The sequence below is a fragment of the Castor canadensis genome, chromosome 11 (assembly GCF_047511655.1).
Source record: "Castor canadensis chromosome 11, mCasCan1.hap1v2, whole genome shotgun sequence".
NCBI lineage: Eukaryota > Metazoa > Chordata > Mammalia > Rodentia > Castoridae > Castor > Castor canadensis.
The window spans coordinates 188,700-209,831 of NC_133396.1; the positions used below are offsets into that span (position 1 = coordinate 188,700).

A 21,132-nucleotide genomic window follows, 5' to 3' on the forward strand; every position below is an offset into this window, starting at 1 on the left:
TCCTTATCTCAAGCTACACTTGCAGTTAACAGCTATAAGACTGCTATTTACACATTGATGCTAGAAGAAATACAAGCTGCAGGTGATGCTCCATCCCTTTTTTTTTTTTTGAGCACAAGACATGGGCAGAGTGCTGATGTCCTCCTCCACTTCAGGTGGGGACTTGTGGTTCTGGATTTGCTGTGAGTTGCCACAGTAGACGTGACATCATGTAATAGATAATTGGCCTCTGGAATCCATTGAAAGGAGAAGCAGCAGCAACAGTGTGTGTACCCACGATGAATGCTCCTTCTCATCTGGCTTGGCTCTTCTGTATTGGTCTGTACGTGTGCACAGTCATAAAGGATGTAATTAAACAACCCATATGGTCCATCACCCACATAGTACATAAGGGTTTGCTCCTTCAACTCATCTTTTTTTTTTTTTTAATTTTTTATTTTTTTATTATTCATATGTGCATACAAGGCTTGGGTCATTTCTCCCTCCTGCCACCACCCCCTCCCTTACCACCCACTCCGCCCCCTCCCTGCCCCCCCACCCCCTCGATACCCGGCAGAAACTATTTTGCCCTTATCTCTAATTTTGTTGAAGAGAGAGTATAAGCAATAATAGGAAGGAACAAGGGTTTTTGCTAGTTGAGATAAGGATAGCTGTACAGGGAGTTGACTCACATTAATTTCCTGTGCGTGTGTGTTACCTTCTAGGTTAATTCTTGATCTAACCTTTTCTCTAGTTCTGGTCCCATTCTCCTATTGGCCTCAGTTGCTTTTAAGGTATCTGCTTTAGTTTCTCTGCATTGAGGGCAACAAATGCTAGCTAATTTTTTAGGTGTCTTACGCATCCTCATATCTCTCTCTTGTGGGCTCTCGCTTTTATCTTGTGATCGAAGTTCAATTCCCTTGTTGTGTTTGCCCTTGATCTAATGTCCGCATATGAGGGAGAACATACGATTTTTGGTCTTTTGGGCCAGGCTAACCTCACTTAGAATGATGTTTTCCAATTCCATCCATTTACCAGCAGATGATAACATTTCATTCTTCTTCATGGCTGCATAAAATTCCATTGTGTATAGATACCACATTTTCTTAATCCATTCATCAGTGGTGGGGCATCTTGACTGTTTCCATAACTTGGCTATTGTGAATAGTGCTGCAATAAACATGGGTGTGCAGGTGCCTCTGGAGTAACCTGTGTCACAGTCTTTTGGGTCTGTCCCCAAGAGTGGTATAGCTGGATCAAATGGTAGATCAATGTTTAGCTTTTTAAGTAGCCTCCAAATTTTTTTCCAGAGTGGTTGTACTAGTTTACATTCCCACCAACAGTGTAAGAGGGTTCCTTTTTCCCCACATCTTCACCAACACCTGTTGTTGTTGGTGTTGCTAATGATGGCTATTCTAACAGGGGTGAGGTGGAATCTTAGTGTGGTTTTAATTTGCATTTCCTTTATTGCTAGAGATGGTGAGCATTTTTTCATGTGTTTTTTAGCCATTTGAATTTCTTCTTTTGAGAAAGTTCTGTTTAGTTCACTTGCCCATTTCTTTATTGGTTCATTAGTTTTGGGAGAATTTAGTTTTTTAAGTTCCCTATATATTCTGGTTATCAGTCCTTTGTCTGATGTGTAGCTGGCAAATATTTTCTCCCACTCTGTGGGTGTTCTCTTCAGTTTAGAGACCATTTCTTTTGATGAGCAGAAGCTTTTTAGTTTTATGAATCCCATTTATCTATGCTATCTCTTAGTTGCTGCGCTGCTGGGGTTCCTTTGAGAAAGTTATTACCTATACCTACTAACTCCAGAGTATTTCCTACTCTTTCCTGTATCAATTTTAGAGTTTGTGGTCTGATATTAAGATCCTTGATCCATTTTGAGTTAATCTTGGTGTAGGGTGATATACATGGATCTAGTTTCAGTTTTTTGCAGACTGCTAACCAGTTTTCCCAGCAATTTTTGTTGAACAGGCTGCTTTTTCTCCATCGTATATTTTTAGCGCCTTTGTCAAAGACAAGTTGGTTATAGCTGTGTGGCTTCATATATGGGTCCTCTATTCTGTTCCACTGGTCTTCATGTCTGTTTTTGTGCCAGTACCATGCTGTTTTTATTGTTATTGCTTTGTAATATAGTTTGAAGTCAGGTATTGTGATACCTCCAGCATTGTTCTTTTGACTGAGTATTGCCTTGGCTATTCGTGGCCTCTTGTGTTTCCATAAAATTTCACAGTAGATTTTTCAATCTCTTTAATGAATGTCATTGGAATTTTGATGGGAATTGCATTAAACATGTATGTAGATTACTTTTGGAAGTATAGACATTTTTACTATGTTCATTCTACCAATCCATGAGCATGGGAGATCTCTCCACTTTCTATAGTCTTCCTCAATCTCTTTCTTCAAAAGTTTATAGTTTTCCTTGTAGAGGTCTTTCACATCTTTTGTTAGGTTTACACCTAGGTATTTGATTTTTTTGAGGCTACTATAAATGGAATTATTTTCATATATCCTTTTTCAATTTGTTCATTATTAGTGTATAGAAATGCTAATGATTTTTCTATGTTGATTTTATATCCTGCTACCTTGCTGTAGCTATTGATGATGTCTAGAAGCTTCTGAGTATACTTTTTTGGGTCCTTAAGGTATAGGATCATGTTGTCTGCAAATAGGGATATTTTGACAGTTTCTTTACCTATTTGTATTCCTTTTATTTCTTCTTCTTGCCTAATTGCTCTGGCTAGGAATTCCAGTACTATGTTGAATAGGACTGGAGATAGTGGGCATCCTTGTCTAGTTCCTGATTTTAGAGGGAATGGTTTCAGTTTTTCTCCGTTAAGTATAATGCTGGCTGTAGGTTTGTCATATATAGCTTTTATAATGTTGAGGTCCTTTCCTTCTATTCCTAGTTTTCTTAGAGCTTTTATCATGACATGGTGTTGGATCTTATCAAAGGCTTTTTCTGCGTCTATTGAGATGATCAAGTGGTTTTTGTCTTTGCTTCTGTTAATGTGATTTATTACATTTATTGATTTTCGTATGTTGAACCACCCCTGCATTCCTGGGATGAAGCCTCCTTGGTCAAGGTGAATAATCTTTTTGATGTGTTTTTGAATTCGATTTGCCATTATTTTGTTGAGGATTTTTGCATCAATGTTCATTAAGGAAATTGGCCTATAGTTCTCCTTTTTGGAGGTGTGTTTGCCTGGTTTTGGGATAAGTGTAATACTGGCTTCATAAAATGTGTTAGGCAGTTTTCCTTCCTGTTCTATTTCATGGAACAGTTTAAGGAGGGTTGGTATCAGTTCTTCTTTAAAGGTCTGATAGAATTCAGCAGAAAATCCATCAGGTCCTGGACTTTTCTTTTTGGGGAGACTCTTGATTGCTGCTTCAATTTCATTTTGTGTTATAGGTCTATTCAGGTGATTAATTTCCTCTTGGTTCAGTTTTGGATGATCATATGTATCTAGAAATCTGTCCATTTCTTTTAAGATTTTCAAATTTATTTGAATTTATGTTCTCGAAGTAGTCTCTGATGATTTCCTGGACTTCCATGGTGTTTGTTGTTATCTCCCCTTTTGCATTCCTGATTCTACTAATTTGGGTTTTTTTCTCTCCTCATTTTAGTCAGGTTTGCCAGGGGTCTGTTGATCTTGTTTATTTTTTCAAAGAACCAATGTTTTGTTTCATTAATTCTTTGTATGGTTTTTTGGTTTCTATTTCATTGATTTCAGCCCTTATTTTTATTATTTCTCTCCTTCTATTTGTTTTGGGATTTGCTTGTTCTTGTTTTTCTAGGAGTTTGAGGTATATCATTAGGTCATTGATTTGGGATCTTTCAGTCTTTTTAAAAATGCACTCATGGCTATAAACTTTCCTCTCAGGACTGCCTTAGCTGTGTCCCATAGGTTCTGGTAGGTTGTGTTTTCATTTTCATTGACTTCCAGGAACTTTTTAATTTCCTCTTTTATTTCATCAGTGACCCATTGTTCATTAAATAATGAGTTATTCAGTTTCCAGCTCTTTGCATGTTTCTTGTATTTACTTTTGTTGTTGAGTTCTAGTTTTATTGCATTGTGATCAGATAGTATGCACGGTATAATTTCTATTTTCTTATATTTGCTGAGGCTTGCTTTGTGCCCTAGGATATGATCTATTTTGGAGAAAGTTCCATGGGCTGCTGAGAAGAATGTATATTGTGTATTGGATGAAATGTTCTGTAGACATCAAGTAGGTCCATTTGATCTATTGTATATTTTAGATGTAGGATTTCTCTAGATTTGGGAAATTTTCTGTTATTATTTTGTTGAATATATTACGCATTCCCTTTGCTTGCACCTCTTCTCCTTCTTCGATGCCCATGATTCTCAAGTTTGGTCTTTTGATGGAGTCGGTGAGTTCTTGCATTTTCTTTTCACAGGTCTTGAGTTGTTTAATTAATAGTTCTTCGGTTTTTCCTTTAATTACCATTTCATCTTCGAGTTCTGAGATTCTGTCTTCTGTTTGTTCTATTCTGCTGGATTGGCCTTCCGTTTTGTTTTGCAGTTCTGTTTTGTTCTTTTTTCTGAGGTTTTCCATATCCTGGGTCGTTTTCTTTTTAATACTATCTATTTTTGTCCTGAGTTCATTTATCTCTTTATTAATCGTGTTCTCTGTTTCACTTTGGTGTTTATACAGTGCTTCTATGGTTTCCTTTATTTCTTCTTTTGCTTTTTCAAATTCTCTATTTTTGTTGTCTTGGAATTTCTTGAGTGTCTCCTGTATATTTTGGTTGACCATATCCAGCATCATCTCTATAAAATTCTCATTGAGTACCTGTAGTATGTCTTGTTTTAAATTATTCTGTGGGCTTCATTGGGTTCTTTGGCATAGTTTATCTTCATTTTGTTGGAGTCTGGATCTGAGTATCTGTTTTTTCATTTCCCTCTGGTTCCTGTACTGATTTTTTGCTGTGGAGAAACTAGTTTCCCTGTTTTTTCTGTCTTCCCATCATTGCCCTTCGTGTTGTTATTGTCCCTGTACTGTGTGCAATTAGGTATTTTCTGGCTTGTAATAATAGCACTAGTGATATTTAGAATGGAAGGGTGAGAGGGGATGGAAAGCAAAGAAGTTAAAGGAAAAGGGCAAAACAAATAATCAAGTAAAAAAAAACAAAACAAAGAAACAAACAAAAAAAGTTTCAAAGATATAAACAGGGAGAGACAGTGTACTCATCAACCATAAGCTGAAAAGTCATTAGAGAGACAGAGAGAGGATTGAAAATAAAAAATAAAAAGAATAAAGATAAGAATAAAAATAAAAATAAGTAAATGAAAGAAAAAGATATATATATATAAAATAAAATAAAATATAAAAAATAAATTAAAAAAAAAAAAACCTCCAAGTTCAAATGCAGTGAAGTTTCAGTCTTAATAATTTTGGTGTTCATCCCTTAGCCTCCAATCCTGGAGATTGTGCCTCAGATGTTGTTCTGTAGTTGTCTAATCAAAGGGGTAACATAAAATAGAACAAAACCGCACAAAAGAAAAAAAAAACCCACTAAGTGTCCCAAGTTCAAATGCAATACAGTTTCAGTAAGTTTTTCAGCATGCAGGTGTAGTTTGGTTGTTTTCTCATCAATGGTAGGGAGAGAGAAAAAAAAAGAGTCTGGAGACAGGTCTATGAATCTGTGGCTGTGGCTTGCCTGCCCACTCCTGTCAGCCTGCTGTTGCTGGCAGCTTTATTTATGCAGATCTCTGGGGTGAGCTTAGCATTCACCTGGCCCAGCAGGCTTTGTTTACTCAGAGTTCTCCTGTGCTCCAGCCACTGCTACAAGCTTTCCCCTTTCCAAGCACACTGGAGGAGGTGACACTGTACCCACTTTCTCAGGCCTGCGTGTTCATTCACAGTTCACGTGGGAAGTGGGTCTTCCCCCTTCTCCTGTGGCGTTTTCCTCCCACCGCTGCTTTTACAGGCTTTCCCGCTCCTGATTGCTGGGCGTGTGCTGCTGCTCCTGCTGGCCGGTGTGTTTGTTTACAGCTCACATGGGAAGTGGGTCTTCCCCCCTCTCCTGTGGAGTTTTCCTCCCTCCGCCACTCTCACAAGCTTTCTCTCTCCTGGATGCTGGGCGTGGGCCGCTGTTCTCTCCGGCCAGGCCCGGTTTGTTTATTTACAGTTCTGGGAGGGAATCCCTTCCCCTCCTTTGGTGCTCAGGGCACCCCACCCTCTTTGCTACGTGTCTTTATTGTTCTTATTGCTTATTACTCAGTTTCTCTTTTCTTTCCCTGGGTGGGGGTCGGTCTGTCCAGGGGGCTATGCTGTTCTGGCCCAGGGTTGTCTGTGGAAGTACCGCGTACCGCTCAGCTCACCTTGTCCGTGTCTTCCCAAGCCGTCTGGGCGCAGGCGTCTGGTGGCCTGTGTGCCCTCCTGGTTTCTCCATTTAACGTGAAGTGGAGATTCTCTGCGCAGGCTGGAGATGTGGAGGGGTCAAAGTTTTGCCTCTTCTCGGTGGCCTTGCCTGCAAGGTGTGTCTCCAGCATCTCTCCAAGATTTCACTTTAGGATGCATGCTTTCTGCTTCCTCCCTCTAGCCGCCATCTTGGAATCCTCACTCTTCAACTCATCTTAATCATCAGAGCCACTCTGCCCCTTCAATATGATTTTTTGGCAATGATAATTAACTGAAAATGTGAAAGCCAATGCCACACAATATCTGCCTGGCTCAGATCTGATTCTCACTGAAGACTGGTAGAAAGTAGTTGTCCAGTGCAGGGTTGCTCACATTGGTGAGCTCTTCAAATTTAAGCTTCACATCCTCAGATGCAGAAAAGCCACCACCAGTATCAAGCAGACACATGCTGAATCAGCCTTAGCTCTCATGTTAAAGACAGAACAGGCATCAGAGAATGCCTGAATGAAGGTTTTAGGATAGGTACAGCCAGACATCAATGTTTATCTCTTTTGCCAGTTCCAAAAGAAGTCTGCTGGTTTTGAATGTGGCACCAAATTTAACGCTGAGGCAACAGACTGTTTTAGAATCATCAGTGGAAATACACAAAATCAACTTGGTCTTTGGATGTGCTCTGGCAATTTTCATCAACTCTACTTTCAAAAGTCATCATCTGGGCTCCATTATTGGCAGCATACTTAATTTGAGACACCTGTTTGCAAGAATTTGCATAGAAAAACCTTTTTAGAGGCATCTGAGACTCTACCCCAGCTGTATTTCAATCTTGCTAGTACAGTCAGATCCTGTCCAGGTGGCAGCTTGGGTATTCATATGACTCCTCTGTAGTGCAGAGTGGGGGTGACATGAGGGAGAGCTTTTAACCACCTTAGATGTTTCTTTAGAATGTCTGCAACATAAAAAGCAGACACCTTTACCAGTTTCTTCTTATGATGGTAAAGGTAAAAAGCACTTTTGCCATTGTAAGAAGAAGCTTCATAATCTTTTGCTCCAGAATGTCCTTGGCAGAAAAACCTTTGTCGAGGATGTAGAGTTACTCTCTTCCTTACTAAAGCTGTTCACACGTTCTCAATGTGCCTCTGAAATACAGCAAGTTCCAAGTGGGATGAAGATTCACTTGGAGCCATAGCAATGTAATTCTTCACAAGATGAATCTCAGCATGTTTGGACACCGCAGGCCAGTCCCATGGAGATGCCACCACCCAAGCTGGAGCCAGCTAATAATGACTAATCTGAGCTATCTTTTTACTCTTTTATGGGCGTTATCTTTTGATGCACAAAAGTTTATAATTTTGATAATCTAGTTTATCTATTTTTTCTTTTGTGGCTCTGTTGCGGGATTCTCGAACAGAGACGGGGCACCAAGGCAGTTCCATAGGAAGCAGCATTTTATTGTGCTGGCACAGACTCAGTAGACTCATGTCCAAAGACTGAACCCTGAGAACAAAGGGGCTTTGCCTTATATACCCTTTCAAACAGAGTACAGAAGTGAAAAACAGCTTAACTCACGTATGGGTTGTCTGCAGTTTTTATTGACTACTTTATCCTTAATGCTATGTGACCCCTTTCAGGTCAGTTTCCTTAAGTTTCAGTTTGCTGCCATGTCATCCCCTCCTTCACGCTACGTTATTCCCCTCTTTAATGCTTGGACCCACCCGGGGTCAAAAAGAATCATCTTGATTTAGGGGTTTGCATTTTCATAGCATCATTATATGGGTGGCTGTTTTTTTCTCTACAGTGGCCTCTACATGTATCTTGACCTGTGCCTGCACATACATCAAAGAATGCTGATACTGGCTTATCAGGGTTGAACACCTGGGTATGGTTAATGAGGTCCTCAGCACTGTGAAAGCTTTGGGCTTCTAGCTGTTGCTTCTCAGGGGAATAGGTGGGGTTGAAGCAGATATGCTAATTACCATAGGAGCACACTGAATAGGTGATATAGTTGTGGGTACATGACCTGATGACAGGGCTTGCACATGAGCAGTGAGTATGGAAAAAGTAAAGTCCTGGTGACAACACTTCCTGTCTGGATAGTATATATACCTAAGTCACAATTTGAGGTTTGGGGATCCCCAAGCAGGATACTAACTAGGTTTAGTAAGAAGAAAACATGGAAAGGACTCATGCTTAGGGAGAGGCAGGTGATTCCTCAAGCTTCTGCCATGCGTAGATTAGTCAGCCTCTGGAGTGACTAAGGGAACGCTTGCTGCCCAGAGGTAGCTGGAGATTCTGGAGGGTCTTGCTGAGGAAGGGTGTGGGTGTTTTGGAGGGTAACCTTGCATGGTGAGATAAGATCTGGGATGCATTCCCATTTGAGAGAAGCTGGCTTTACCCAGCTGTGGTGGACCCAGGGAGCAATCTCTGTCACTTTAACTGCAGTGGGGGTAGACAAAATAACAACAAAGTGTCCCTCTAGTAGGGTTTTAATGGCTGGACATTCCATTCCCTTACCCAGACAGCATCACCTGGTTTGTAAGGGTGCATGGGAGTTGTCAGACAATGGAAAGTCTCTCCTGGACCCAGAGAGTTGCCCCAAGGGCCTGTATCTGTTGTCTCAAGGTGAGATCACGTATTTCTTTGAGGATCCTTAATCTTTGATTAAGGGGGGAGGGAGGGTGGATGTCCATAAAGGACTTCAAAGGGTCAAAGTCCTGTCTGCTTCTTGGGGCTAGGCCTAATCCTTAGTAATGCTATGGGTAGTAATGATCCCACTGTAGATGGGTCTCCTGACATAGTTTTCCCAACTATAATTTTAGGGTCATATTTATACGTTCCACTTTTCCTGAACTTTGGGGATGGTAGGCCATATGCAACTTCCGGGTGATTCCTAAGCCCTTAGCCACCAACTGTACCACCTTTTCCACGAAGGCTGATCCGTTGTCCAACCCAATAGACACAGGTATTCCAAAGCGAGGGATGATCTCCTTTAGCAGACATCTGGCCACCTTCTGGCTTTTTCAGTCCACGTGGGGAAATCTTCCACCCATACTGAGAAGGTGCAGAGGAACACAAATAGATACTTGCATCCTTAGATTTGTAGCATTTCAGTGAAGTCCACAATCAGGTTTTTAAGAGGAGTTCCACGAATGCTTTGCATCTGGGGCAGTGCCCTTGGTCCCTGCTGGGGATTGTTTTTGGTACATAGGCTACATCTTTTGCATAATGCCTTACCTATGCTGGAGAGCATAAAAGTGCTGGGCCAGGGTGGTCTCAAGGGTCATCTGCCCTGAATGGGTTCCTTCATGGAACTGCTTGACAAAAGTGGGAGCCAGCAACTCAGGAATGGCAATGCAACCATCGACGAACTTCCACCATCTGCCCAGTAGAAAACTTCCCTTTTCAGTCTTGAACCAAGTCTGTTCTTGAGTGTATTTTTGGTCCCATTCAGCTAAGGGACATGGGAATAAAGCAGTGGTCAGGGCAGTTGGGGTCAGTCCCCTCATGAAGGCTGTTTGCTTGACCTCTTTGTCAGCTTTCTGGCTTCCCCAAGCAATTGTTGCATCTCCTTTTTGATGCCCCCGGCAGTGTATAACTGCCACCCATTTAGGGGCACATACAGCATCTAGCAGATCGAGGATTTCCTGTCCATACTTGATATTTTTTTCTCCCAAGTTAATGAGGCCTCTCTCCTTATATAGGGCTCCATGGACATGAGTGGTTGTGAAGGCGTATTTAGTCAGTATAGATGTTTAGTCAGTATAGCTCACTCCTGCAGTGAGCTGGAGTGCCTGAGTGAGGATGGTGAATTCGGTCTTTGTGCAGAAGTTCCAACTGGCAGCGGATGGGCTTCAATGACTGAGTCCAGAGTTACCATCACATTCCTGGCAAAGCACATGCTGTCCCAGGCAAAGCTGCTGCCATCTGTAAAATAATCAAAGTATAGGTGGCTGATGAGCTGATCAGGTAAATCTGGCCGGCTTGAGAAAACCTTGTCTTTAACCTCTAGGCATTCATGCTCCAGGAGGCTCAAATCAACCAGCAATAGGGTGACTGGATTTAGAGTCTTAACAACCTCCAGCTGGATGCATGGGTTTTTCACATAGTATACGCTGGTATTTGACCATTTGAGAGTTGGTCAGCCAATAGTTTCCCTTCTATTCCATGAGAGTCAGGATGGAGTTGGGAACCCTGACAGTGATTTCTTGCCCTAGGGCAAGCTTGTCTGCTTCTGCCACCAAGATGGTGGTGGCTGCTAGGGCATGCTGGCAAGGCAGCCAGCCTTGGGAAATGACATTGAGTTGTTTTGACAAGTAAGCCTAATAGCTGAGTCAGGACTCCAATAGCTCTCCCCTTCCATTCATGGACATATGGGGAAAAAGGGCTTTATCACATCGGCAGGCCTAGAGCAGGGGCATTTATGAGTGCCCTCTTTATTTTGCTAAAGGCTTTCTCTTGTTCTTTTTTCCCATACTAAGGGTTCCCATTCTCCCTGCTTTGTGGCTTCATAGAGGGGTTTGGCCAAGAGGGAGTAGTTAGGGATCCAGATGTGGCAGAAATCTGTGGCTCCCAAAAACTCTCTGATTTGCCGGTGGGTCTTAAGGGCTGGAATGGAACAGACAGCTTGTTTCCTCTTAGGGCTGAGCCTATGTTGCCCTTGGGACTGGTGATAGACAAGGTGTTGATGGTGTCTTGGCAAATATGGGCCTTTTTTCTGAAAAACTTTATATTCTGCCTCCCATAAAAGAGTGAGAAGGAGCTGAGTCCCTTCCATACAGCCCTCCTGGGTTGGTCCAGCCAGCAGGAGGTCATCCACATACTGGAGGAGTGTGCAGTCATGCTAGTTGGCTGAGAAAACTTTGAGGTCTGATGCCAAGGCAGTTCCGAAGATAGTGGGGGAGTTTTTAAAGCCTTGTGGCAACCAAGTCTAGGTTAGCTGTCCCTTTTCTCCAGTATTGGGATTTTCCCATTGAAAGGCAAAAATAGGCTGGCTCTGTAGGACCAGGTGGATGCAGAAAAATGCTTCCTTGAGATCTAGACAGGTAAAAAACTTTGCCTTAGCTGGGACAAGGCCTAAAAGTGTGTAGGGATTCAGGACCATGGGGTGCAGACTAACAGTTACTGAATTTATTGCCTGGAGGTCCTAAACTGGCCTGAAATCCCGGTTTTTGGATGGGTATTAAGAGGGTGTTCTAGGATGACTGGCAAGGTTGGAGGATCCCATATTTTAGGAGTCTGTCAAGGTGTTTTTGAATTCCAGCCTGGGCCTTGTGGGGAATGAAGTACTATTTTTGGCTGACAGTGGCTCCTGGCTTCAGTTCCACCACTACTGGGGGCATGTTTTGGGCCAGTCCTGGGAGGCTGTCTTCTGCCCACATGCTTGGAATCTCAGAAATCTCAGAAGACCTTTCCTCAGGAGCATAGAGCTGCCACTCCTCTTCTTGTGTGACCATGAGGGTTAGAGTTCTTGCCTCAGGTCCTCTCAGTTTTAAGGCTCTTGTGCTGTCAGAATCAAAGGTTATCTGTGCCCTGAATTTGCATAACAAGTCTACCCATTAAGGCCATGGGGCAATCAGGGAGATAAAGGAACTCCCAAGATTGCATGTCTAGATACTAAGAAGGGGCAGCAGGCCCAGTTCCCCATAGCCCAGATAGTAGTTGCATGGTTCTGTAAAAGGGGGCCTACTGACAGTTACAACTGAATGTTCTCCACCTGTATCCACCATGAGATCAACAGGATGGCCCCTTATCTTCATTTGGACCATAGGCTCCTGGTGGCCCAGTAAAGTGGAGCCTGGTCTGTCCTATTCCTCTTCATAGCCTTCCAGGGTCAGATGATGTTTTCCTCCTAGGGACTGGCCTCCCCTTGGGTGGGCTGATATATTCCTTCCACAATTTGGCCTCTGTCTCTGATCTAGGGGGGCCTTCTGGGAGTCCCTGGCCTATTGGGGACATTCATTCTTCCAGTGCCTGTCCTGGCAACAGTAGGCACATTGATTTTGCCCCAATTTCTCCCTGGTTGGGGGCATCCTGGGGGTGCCATCCTAAGTGACTCCTCCTGCCTCTATTTAGACCAACCTGCTGGGATCCACCTGATTGTTCAATAAGGACTGAAGCTTGGAGGTCTACTTTTCTTTTCATTCTTCCTGTCAGCCTCCCATTGTACCTCCTGATCTCAATTGACAAAAATCTTTGTGGCCACCTCCAGAAGCTGGCTGGCAGTCATTCCTGTGAATCCCTCCAGTTTTTGCAATTTTTGCCTATGTTCCCTTGAGCCTGGTCTATGAAAGTGGTGTTAATCATCTGCTGGTTTTCAGCAGCTTCCAGGTCAAAAGGGGTGTACAAGCAGAAGGCCTCATACAAATGCTCATAAAACTGGCTGGGACTCTTGTCTGATCCTTGGAGGACTTCTGATGTTTTGTTCATGATTATGGTCTTTCTCCCTCCTTCCTTCATGCTCCCTAATAGTGCCTCCTGATACCATTTAAGCTGCTGGTAGTCTCCATCGTTGTTAGGGTCCCAATGGGGGTCTTCCTCAGGGAACTAGCCTGAGCATAGGCTAGGGCATTTAAAGTACTGGCAGGGGCATGATCTTCCAACCATTTTAGAGCTTCCAACATTATACTGCGTTGCTCTTCAGTATTAAATAGAGTCAGATGAAACTGTCAGCAGTCTATCCAGATGGGTTTATGAGTCTGGATGATAGACTGCATCAAATCAATCAGAGCCTGAGATTTTTCCATGAAGGAAGGGGTATGATGTTTCCAGTTTAGGTTGTCTGTGGTGGTAAAAGTCTGGTATATGAATGTCCACCCTCCTCCTTGTATTTGACCATGCTGGTCATAATATATCAGGCCTTGGGCTTCTCTTGGGCATTTGTAGAGCTGTGGGAGTCTGAAGAGAGAAAAGGTTGCTGGGACTGGTTGAGTACCCCTGACTGAATGGGGGACGTGGGGTGAGAACTGGCAGACTTGGAGTGGACTTACGATCTGTAGGACCCAAGGAAGTCAGGGGAGTCGAGGCCCCCAAAGCTTCTGGGCCACATTTTACATGTGTGTTCTTCCCTTGGGCCTCCCTATCCAATGTCAAAGGTGAGGGTACAGAACTAGGTGTTGGCAGCAGAGGTGCGTAAAGCAGCACATAGGGTGGTGGCATCTCCTTGGGCTCCTTGGCCAGTACAGACTCCTTTGGCTTCTCCCTACACTTGAAAGTTGCGGCTACCCTAGCTACCATGATCCTATAGGTCTCTTCCAGACAGGGTCTTAGCCATGCAGGCTGGCTGAAAATTGCATCCTGCCAGCAAACAATGTAGGGAAACTGATCTGGATGTCCAGGTTTCCCTACAATTACCCTGTAAACGTCATTGACTACAGTCTTGTCTAGTGATCCTTCTGGGGCCACCCTACACTGAAAGCGGGCCAATCTAATTCACAAAGGGTCCTAAGTTTGTTAGAAGTTAACTTGACTCCATAATCTCCATAAATCCCTTTTTAAAGTTTTTAAGCATACACTCCAAGGGAATGCCTTTACTCTGATTTCCACCCATTTCCTCCCGTTACCAGATGTCAAGATAGAAATGGAGGGATAGGAGGTTTTAGAGGAGAGGTAAAGGGTCCTCTTTTCTGACACACAGGGAAGAACAATAGGTGCCCCTTATCAGTGACCTGGGCATGGTTGCCTGGCCAGGAACTGTACCTACACAGGGTTCTCACTTTCTTCATCTGTCTCTGGCTTTGCCTTTTGCAGGGATTTAGGTGACTCTTAGCTGTAGTGAGTCCGTATAATCCCCAGACTCCAGGCCCTATTAGGGCTCACCCTAGACCATATGAGTTTGCCATGGACTGTGGATCAGGACTCACTTTCGCTTTGTAGCCAGGCTATGTCTCATTTATAACATTCACATGCAGGCATCCAGTGTTTCTGCCCTGTTCCCAGTGTCTAGTAGTCATGGTTTGGCTTTTGCTCAAAATTACTTGGGTGTCTCTGGGAGGTGATCAGGCTCCCCTTTTGCCACTCAGGCCTAGTTTTTGAGCCTGGGTTCTTACCAGTTTGATGGGTGGCACTCCCCTCGCTGGTTCCTGTACCTCTCCATGTTCCATTGTGTGACTGAGGCCCTCACCCTAACTCGCTGGGAGGGTGAGTCTCTCCTCCGGATCAAACCGCCCATTGGCAGGCACCTAGCAGGATCACTTTTCCCAGCAGTCTGGGGAGCACACCCAGTGACAAGGGAGGTGAAAAAAAAAATGGTCTCTGAGTCCCAAATGAGCCCCCAGAAATGTTGTGGGATTCTTGAACAGAGAGAGGACACTGGGGCAGTTCCACAGGAAACAACATTTTATTGTGCCGGCACAGACTCAGTGGACTCTTGTCCAAAGACTGAGCCTCGAGAACAAAGTGCTTTGCCTTATATACCCTTTCAAGCACAGTGCAGAAGTGAGAAACAAAGCTTAACCCATATATGGTTGTCTGCTATTTTTATTGGCTACTTTACCCTCAGTACTATATAACCCTTTTCAGGTCCAGTTTCCTTAAATTTCAGTTTGCTGCCATGCTATCCCCTCCTCCCCACTACATTTTGTCTTGGTGTCATGTCTAAAAACAAATTGCGAAATTAGGGTCATGAAGACTTATCCCTGTGTTTTCTTCAAAGAGTTTTGTCCTATTAGCTCTTTTATTTAGTCTTTAATCCATTTTGATTTAATTTTTGTTAATGGTAGGAGGTAAAGGTCCAGCCTCATTCTTTTGTCTCTAGATACTCACTTGTTCTAGCACTGTTTGCTTAAAGGGTCTGTTTTTTCTCCATTGAATTGTCCTAGTGCTCCTGTAAAAAACCAATTAATCCTAGATGTATGGATTTGTTTCTGGACTCTCACTTCTACTTCATTGGCCTATACGTCCACCCTTTTGCCACAGTTTTGACTTCTATAGCTTTGCGATAAGTTTTTTTTCCTAGAGATTAGACCCAGGGTCTTGGATATGCTAAGCAAGCACTCTGCCATTGTGCTGTGTCCCCAGCCAAGTGAATTGTTTTAATCCTCTATTTGAATTGCTTGTTTTTTAGCAGATAAGCAGCTGATTTTTCTTAAACCCTACAACTTTTTCCAAACTTGTTTATTTGATATAATAATTTTCTTTTTTGATTGGTTTTTAGGATTTTCTGCTTAAGATTATGCCATCTATAAATAGAGATAATTGTACTTCTTTCTTTCTGATTTAGATTCTTTATTTCCTTTTCTTGCTTAATTGCTACAGCTAAAACTTCCAGCACAATGTTGAATAGAAATGGTGAAAGTAGGTATTTTTATTATTATCCTGATCTTAAGGAAGAGCTTTCAGTCTCCGCTGTTGACTATGATGCTTACAGTGGGTTTTTACAAATGCCCTTTATTGTGCTGAAGAAGTTCTTCTGTATGCCTTTTTCTTTTTTTGATCACAAAAGGGAGCTGGATTTTGTCAAATGCATTTTCTGCATCAATTTGAATCATGTGGTTTTTCCTTCATTCTGTGAAGGTGATGCATCGCACTGATGGATTTCCTATGTTGAACCACTCATGTGTTACTGGATAAGTCCCACTTGATCATGGTGTAATCTCTATATGGTGCTGGATTCAGTTTGCTGGTAGTTTGTTGAGGATTTTTGCATGTATATTCATAAGGACTATTGCCCTATGGGTTCCAGTTCTCATAATATATTTCATGGCTTTGTTGTCAGTAATGCTGGCCCCACAAGACAAGCTAGGACAACCTATTTTCTGGAAGCACTTGGGAAGGAAGGGTTGGTATTAATTTTGTGTTTGGTAGAATTCATCAGTGAGGCCACCTGATCTTTGTTGGAGGTTTTTATTCCTGAATCAAGCTCTTTGTTATAGTCTGCTCAAGTTTTTACTCTCTGTTTTAGTGTGTGTTCTAGGAATTTGTCTGCTTCACCCAGGTCATCTGGCTTGCTGGTGTATACTGTGCATAGTGCCCTCTCCCAGTCCTTCCAAGCTTCTGTCAGGGCTGGCAGGAATGTGCCCACTCTCATCTCTGGCTCTAGTGATTAGGGTCTTTTCTCCTCTTTTCTTAGTTCAGCTGTATTGATCACTTTTGTTGCTTTCTTCAGAGAACCAGCTTTGTCTTAGTTGCCTTACTTATTCTTTGACTCTCTAATTAGATGTGAATAGTTTTATAATTATTACATCTTCTGTCAATCAACTCATCAGTATATAGTGTCCTTTTTTGTCTCTCTCTTTTCTCTTTTTTTAAAGTCAGTGCTTCATGCATACCAGACACCACTCTACCACTGAACTGCATCCCCAGCCCTTTGCTTTGTAACCCAGGCTTTCTTTTTTTTTTTTTTTTTCATTTTTCTTTTATTATTCATATGTGCATACAAGGCTTGGTTTATTTCTCCCCCCTGCCCCCACCCCCTCCCTTACCACCCACTCCACCCCCTCCCGCTGCCCCCTCAATACCCAGCAGAAACTATTTTGCCCTTATCTCTAATTTTGTTGTAGAGAGAGTATAAGCAATAATAGGAAGGAACAAGGGGTTTTGCTGGTTGAGATAAGGATAGCTATACAGGGCATTGACTCACATTGATTTCCTGTGCGTGGGTGTTACCTTCTAGGTTAATTCTTTTTAATCTAACCTTTTCTCTAGTTCCTGGTCCCCTTTTCCTATTGGCCTCAGTTGCTTTAAGGTATCTGCTTTAGTTTCTCTGCATTAAGGGCAACAAATGCTAGCTAGTTTTTTAGGTGTCTTACCTATCCTCACCCCTCCCTTGTGTGCTCTCGCTTTTATCATGTGCTCATAGTCCAATCCCCTTGTTGTGTTTGCCCTTGATCTAATGTCCACATATGAGGGAGAACATATGATTTTTGGTCTTTTGAGCCAGGCTAACCTCACTCAGAATGATGTTCTCCAATTCCATCCATTTACCAGCGAATGATAACATTTCGTTCTTCTTCATGGCTGCATAAAATTCCATTGTGTATAGATACCACATTTTCTTAATCCATTCGTCAGTGGTGGGGCATCTTGGCTGTTTCCATAACTTGGCTATTGTGAATAGTGCCGCAATAAACATGGATGTGCAGGTGCCTCTGGAGTAACAGTCTTTTGGGTAACCCAGGCTTTCTTGAGCTTGCAATCCTCCTACCTCAGCCTCCCTAGTATCTGGGATTACAGGTGTGAACCATGCATCTGGCCTTTTCCAATTTCAGTATGCTCTTATATCCCTCTAGTAAAGTTTCAGTTTCCATTATTATACTTTGCAGCTTTAGTGTCTTAATTTGGTTCTTTTTTTTTTCTTAACTCTGTCTCTCTGTTGATGCTTTCTGTTTGCTGTGACATTGTTTTTATAGCTTTATTTATTTCTTTAATTGTGTTTCCTTTGGTTAGCATATATTTTTAATGCTACTTTGCATCTGTCTTAACTGACACCTGGCTGCTCTCAGGAGAAGTCTCTGCTACCTGCCCTTTATCCAAGGGCAGGTCATGTTTTCCTGTTTCTTTGTATGTCTCCTACTTCTTATTGGAAACCTGCATTTCACATAGCATGCCACAGTTCATCTGGTTACCATGGGCTAGTTGCTGGCATTTATTTGCTCACCTGTTGGTGACTGGCTGGGTGACCGTGATGCTGCTCACTGGGCTGGTAGTGGTCTTGCCTGGGCCCTTGGCCTCTTTCTCTGAACACACCCGACTGTTCAGCTGCAGTCATTGCTGATTACTCTGTTGCTTTTCATGGTGCCATGACTATAAATTGCTTCAGAGAGTAATCTGGTTGGATTCAGGCCCCTTTGAAGGCATGGCCCCTTGAGGCCAATGTCTGAAGTTTTTCTGTCTTCGGATTGGCTCTTCCCAGCTGCTCTCCCACCTGTCTGTGGCTCCCCAATCAGCCTGGTATTTGCATCTGCAGTGAATCTGACCATCTCCTCCCAGTGACCTGGTTGCTAAAGGACATCTGGCTGAGGGGCAGATACAGCCCCTTGCCCTGTCCTCTGAGGGCTTTGGTGGTTGTAGTTGCATTATCAGAGTTTGCATCTCTTGGTAACTCTTGTTTTATGAACTTTGCCAATAGGTTGATTCCAACATTCAGACCTTATAAAAGTGGCATTGATGGTGTTGTAAGTACGCAGTTGTATTTACAACAGAACGTGGGAGGGAGCTGAAGCCCTGCTGTACATTAGGGATCTATGTCCCTGAAGGCGCCCTTGGACCCTTCAGCAGTCTTTTCCTACAGCCACTCTTCCTTTAGTTTTTATTCATGTTTGTTTTTCTCCTCTTTCTTCCTAAACAGGAGTTCCTTCCTGTCTGACAAGGTCCTTTTAAATTATGCTCAATTGACAGTTTGGTTTGGTTATAGAATTCTAGGGGCAAAATAATTTTAAAGGTATTGCCCCATTATCTTCTAGTGTCCCATGTTCTAATATGAATCATATGTCGTATGAGTCATAATATAACATATGACTTTTGTTATTTTAAGGTGTCTTTTGTGAAAGATACCCTTAAAGATTTTTCTTTTTTTTAGTCCTGGAGATTGAAGTCAGGACCTCATGCTTATTAGCCACACACTATACCACTTGAGCCACACCCCCAGCCCTGTTTTGCTTCAGTTATTTTTCAGATAGGGTCTCTAATTTTTGCCCAAGGCTGGCCACAGACCTCCATCCTCCTACCTATGCTGTCCATGTAGCTGGGATTACAGTACCAGCTTGTTGGTTGAAATGAGGTTTCACTTTTTGCCCAGCGTGGCCTCAGACTGCAGTCCTTACAATCTCTGCCTCCTGACTAGCTGAGATTACAGGTGTGTACCACTGTGCCTGACTTAAATTTGTTTTTCAGACAGGGTCTCACTAACTTTTTCCTGGGCTGGCCTTGTACTATCATTTATACTCCTATCTCCACCTCCCAAGTAGCAGATTACAGGTATAAGCCACTGCCACTCTTTTTATACTTTTGAATTTTGAGATTTCATGATGTTGGGTCAAGGAGTGGGTTTTTTGGGTTTTTTTTTCATCTTTTGTTGAAAATGATTAGCTTTGTATTTTTACTTTTAATGGATTTTTATTTTATAACTTTTAATTGTGATAGATAGGATTTTCTTAAGACTTGGAAAAAATGTTCCTCATACACTGCTTGGAGTTGAGAAGGTTGAGGTCATTCTGCAGCTGGACTTGGTCCTCCAGGGTGAGGAGCCTCGTCTCTTCAGCATTCGTTGGAATCATCTGGGGAGCCCTAGAAATTCTCATATAATTGGCTTGGAGTGCAATCCCCTTTCAGCACTGAGATTTGGAAATGTCCCAGGAGATCCTGAGGTTGCCCAGCGTCCAGAGCCCCTGCTCTAAAGTAGTCTCAGGAGTGGTGTCTGTGTCCCCACTTTGGCAGGCATGGTCCTGAGAGTGGTATTTCCACAGCACCCACACATTTCAAGGGCAGGCCAGCTGCTGGTTTGAGCTACCCCCGATAAGTGCCAGAAGCACAGGGCCTGCTGCCACATCATGCTCAGATCCAGTGTGTGACACTGAGATACAGGCTCTCAGAGCTCTGCCGAGGTGAGGCTTCAGGTTGGAATCAGGTTCAGGTAGCTCTGGGGGAAAGGAGAGAGAGAAAGAAGGAGGGAGACCCTGTGGTTCCCTAGACCTAGTGGCCCAGAGCTGCCCTCTTCCCCTGCCTTCCTGTTTCTGCTCTTTCCTGCCAGAGTCATGGTTGGCAGCAGCCTGGTGGCCTCAGGTGCAACTCAGTGATCCTTGGAGTGTGCATCACCCTGTGAGCTCACCTGTCCACATCTCAGTCTGAGGGGGCAGGGGTGTTGTTTTTTCCTGAGGTCCACACTTGTCTAGGTAGCACAGGAACCCGGCCCCAGTGCCCTCTAGGGCCTGGCTCTACCCTCATGCAGCATGATATTTCTGAGCATGAGCTCCTAATACACATGGTTTGCTGCTTCATGAAGTAGTTTAAAGTGCACATTCTCCAACCCAGGCTGGATGCCCTTGGCCTTTGGGACTTCCTTCCAGCATTTAATTCATCTTGGGTTTGTGGCTCCAGGTCAAGTAGTGGGTATTGGTGGAGAGAGTCTCAATGAGTCTGGGCTGCCAGGACTCAGCAGAACCTGGTCTTCAAGTACACTCTGGGGAATGGTGGAAGCTGGCTGAGGAGGCAGAAAAGCATGTGCAACATTTAAGAAAAATTTAAAATAAGTAATTTCTGACATCTGTAGTAGGAATCACTTGGCACATAATTCAGTAAGTGATTATTATTTAAAAAGAATTTCTAAAAGTACTCTTTGGAAAGAAGAAGGCATCTTTTTTTTCTTTTTTTGCTAACACTTTCTATTTATTCATTAGTAAAAGTGCATAGTACAAGCCCTTCATCCCAATTCAAGAACTCAGTAAAAGTTCAACAACAAGTCTGGGTGGCACAGATGTGATTTTTTTTTTTTTTTTCAGTACTCATACTTGCTAGGCAGGTACTCTACCACTTGGGCCATGCTCCTAGTCACAGATGTGGTTTAAAACATCTAGAAACAGCAACTTACATTTAGAACATCACATGACCATTTCTGCTTTTAACAAAGCAATCATGAGACATGATAACAAATACATAGGATTTTTCACTGAGCCATATAAGACTATTCTTACTATTGGAACAACAAAACTTAAGCCTTTAACTATAAACCATCAGGTTGCTGATTTGTGTCTTAAACTAAGCTGGTCACATTTTGAGCACGTATTCATTCAGAGTGAGAGACTCATTTAATGAGTGATCGATTTCCAAGGTTGT

General features: G+C 42.9%; 1 protein-coding gene and 1 pseudogene across 13 annotated transcripts in view; one reads left to right on the forward strand and one right to left on the reverse strand.

Moving 5' to 3' along the window:
* B3gntl1 (UDP-GlcNAc:betaGal beta-1,3-N-acetylglucosaminyltransferase like 1) overlaps window positions 1-21,132 on the forward strand; it is a 111,258-nt gene that overhangs the window by 3,917 nt on the left and 86,209 nt on the right. The gene's annotated exons all lie outside the window — the stretch shown is intronic.
* Window positions 61-19,577, reverse strand: LOC109694644 (ornithine decarboxylase-like; annotated as a pseudogene).